Consider the following 2,600-nt stretch of genomic DNA (forward strand, 5'->3'; position numbering starts at 1 on the left):
TCATACATCATGACCAAGTGGGCTTTATCCCAGGGATGCAAGGATTCTTCAATATCCGCAAATCAATCAGTGTAATTCACCACATTGGCAAATTGAAAAATAAAAGCCATATGATTATCTCAATAGATGTAGAGAAAGCCTTTGACAAAATTCAACATCCATTTATGATAAAATCTCTCCAGAAAGCAGGAATAGAAGGAACATACCTCAACATAAGAAAAGCTATATATGACAAGCCCACAGCAAACATTATCCTCAATGGTGAAAAACTGAAAGCATTTCCCCTAAAGTCAGGAACAAGACAAGGGTGCCCACTTTCACCACTACTATTCAACATCGTTCTGGAAGTTTTGGCCATAGCAATCAGAGCAGAAAAAGAAATGAAAGGAATCCAAATTGGAAAAGAAGAAGTAAAACTCTCACTGTTTGCAGATGACATGATCCTCTACATAGAAACCCTAAAGACTCCACCAGAAAATTACTAGAGCTAATCAATGAATATAGTAAAGTTGCAGGATATAAAATCAACACACAGAAATCCCTTGCATTCCTATACACTGATAATGAGAAAGTAGAAAAAGAAATTAAGGAAACAATTCCATTCACCATTGCAACGAAAAGAATAAAATACTTAGGAATATATCTACCTAAAGAAACTAAAGACCTATATATAGAAAATTATAAAACACTAATGAAAGAAATCAAAGAGGACACTAATAGATGAAGAAATATACCATGTTCATGGATTGGAAGAATCAATATAATGAAAATGAGTATACTACCCAAAGCAATCTACAGATTCAATGCAATCCCTATCAAGCTACCAGCGGTATTTTTCACAGAGCTAGAACAAATGATTTCACAAATTGCATGGAAATACAAAAAAACCTCGAATAGCCAAAGCAATCTTGAGAAAGAAGAATGGAAATGGAGGAATCAACCTGCTTGACTTCAGGCTCTACTACAAAGCCAGTCATCAAGACAGTATGGTACTGGCACAAAGACAGAAATATAGATCAATGGAACAAAATAGAAACCCAGAGATAAATCCACACACCTATGGACACCTTATCTTCGACAAAGGAGGCAAGAATATACAATGGATTAAAGACAGTCTCTTTAACAAGTGGTGCTGGGAAAACTGGTCAACCACTTGTAAAAGAATGAAACTAGAACACTTTCTAACACCATACACAAAAATAAACTCAAAATGGATTAAAGACCTAAACGTAAGACCAGAAACTATAAAACTTCTAGAGGAGAACATAGGCAAAACACTCTCTGATATACATCACAGCAGGGTCCTCTGTGACCCACCTCCCAGAATATTGGAAATAAAAGCCAAAGTAAGCAAATGGGACCTAATTAAAATTAAAAGCTTCTGCACAACAAAGGAAGCTATAAGCAAGGTGAAAAGACAGCCTTCTGAATGGGAGAAAATAATAGCAAATGAAGCAGCTGACAAACAACTAATCTCAAAAATATACAAGCAACTCCTGCAGCTCAATTCCAGAAAAATAAACCACCCAATCAAAAAATGGGCCAAAGAACTAAATAGACATTTCTTCAAAGAAGACATACAGATGGCTAACAAACACATGAAAAGATGCTCAACATCACTCATTATTAGAGAAATGCAAATCAAGAACACAATGAGGTACCATTTCACACCAGTCAGAATGGCTGTCATCCAAAAGTCTACAAGCAATAAATGCTGGAGAGAGCATGAAGAAAAGGGAACACTCTTACACTGTTGGTGGGAATGCAAACTAGTACAGCCACTATGGAGAACAGTGTGAAGATTCCTTAAAAAAGTGGAACTAGAACTGCCCTATGACCCAGCAATCCCATTGCTGGGCATACACACTGAGGAAACCAGAATTGAAAGAGACACGTGTACTCCAATGTTCATCGCCGCACTGTTTATAATAGCCAGGACATGGAAGCAACCTAGATGTCCATTAGCAGATGAATGGATAGGAAAGCTGTGGTACATATACACAATGGAGTATTACTCACCCATCAAAAAGAATACATTTGAATCAGTTCTAATGAGGTGGATGAAACTGGAGCTGATTATACAGAGTGAAGTAAGCCAGAAAGAAAAACACCAATACAGTAAACTAATGCATATATATGGAATTTAGAAAGTTGGTAATGATAACCCTGTATATGAGACAGCAAAAGAGACACAGATGTATAGAACAGACTTTTGGACTCTGTGGGAAAGGGAGAGGGTGGGATGATTTGGGAGAATGGCATTGAAACGTATAATATCATGTAAGAAATGAATCGCCAGTTTAGGTTCGATGCAGGATACAGGATGCTTGGGGCTGGTGCACTGGGATGACCCAGAGGGATGGTATGAGGAGGGAGGTGGGGGGGGGGGGGGGGGTTCAGGAGTGGGAACTTACATACACCCGTGGCAGATTCATGTTGATGTATGGCAAAACCAATATAGTATTGTAAAGTAAAATAAAGTAAAAAATATATATTAAAAAAACTACCTATTAAAATATTATTAAAAAAAAGAAGAACTGGACATGGAACAACAGACTGGTTCCAAATAGGAAAAGGAGTACGTCAGGGCTGTACATTGA

This window comes from Budorcas taxicolor, chromosome 6 (genome assembly GCF_023091745.1).
Source record: "Budorcas taxicolor isolate Tak-1 chromosome 6, Takin1.1, whole genome shotgun sequence".
In the NCBI taxonomy this organism is placed as follows: Eukaryota; Metazoa; Chordata; class Mammalia; order Artiodactyla; family Bovidae; genus Budorcas; species Budorcas taxicolor.